Below are 1,126 nucleotides of genomic sequence, written 5' to 3' on the forward strand. Positions count from 1 at the left end.
GTGTGAAGTAGAGAGAAGTATTGTGTGTGTGTGTGTGTGTGTGTGTGTGTGTGTGTGTGTGTGTGTGTGTGTGTGTGTGTGTGTGTGTGTGTCCAACATCATTACGTCAACCTCCAGCCACTCACAGTGATGGTCTCTCCCCCATAAACAAAAACAGCTGATGCCATGCAGCCAGGAAGCCATTCTTAGTGAAAAAATATACATTTCACTGTAAGATAATTTTGTTTATTTACTGTGTGACGGCTACATCTAGTGTTGTCCTAATGAACTGGTAATGTACTTAAAAAAGGCTTGAAATGATGTTCAGGAAATGCAAAGTGAAGGCAGGGCCGGCCCGTAGCTCTGGCTTTATAGATGTTCGCCTAGGGCGCCAGATCTGGGAGGGGCGCTGCGCTGACAGCTCTGGGAGGGAAAATCATTTTTGACAGTTGGTGCTCATCCTAATTTTCGGCCTTGATGTAACAATATTCATAATTAAGTAAATGTAACACCTTTTTCACCCCGTTTACACTTTTCATTTCATGGGCGCTGTAAGTGATGAAAATGGGGGATGTTGGCTTATCAGGCGCCCGCAGCTCACAGCCAAAGTGCGAGTGAGCGTGGGAGTGAGCGAGGGAGAGAGGGAGGGCGCACCGGTACCGGCGCTGTTGTTATTAGAATCTGGTGCCAACTGCTCTAACGGATATAAGAAGAAGATGTTTCTACAATAATGTGGAGGGAGAGTCCTCTCCAGTCAGACTCAGAGGCTGATAACTACAGCTCAGTGAGGTAAAGGACTCTGAGTGTTTAGATAGTTCACTTTAGTCTAAGTTATCTCAGTGCCTCACAAACGGTTTGGTCACAATTTATGTAAACACATATTTCCAAGGCACTCCTTTTATAATTATTGGGATGAACAGGTTTGAAATCATTCCAATGTATACTATAGGACAGTAAACCAAAAATATTGTTTAAAACTGGAGAGATAAAAAAATATGCATAAATAAATGTTAACTGGGTAAAATAAGATATGAATGAACAACACAAATAAAATACGTTGCATTTATTTGTTATTGGCTATGTTCACATATTATTTGATTAATAAAATGTAAACCTATCTTTTTCATATGGGTGTTTTAAAGTTGTC

This window comes from Notothenia coriiceps, unplaced genomic scaffold, assembly GCF_000735185.1.
Source record: "Notothenia coriiceps isolate Sejong01 unplaced genomic scaffold, NC01 NC01_scaffold00028153, whole genome shotgun sequence".
Lineage (NCBI taxonomy): Eukaryota > Metazoa > Chordata > Actinopteri > Perciformes > Nototheniidae > Notothenia > Notothenia coriiceps.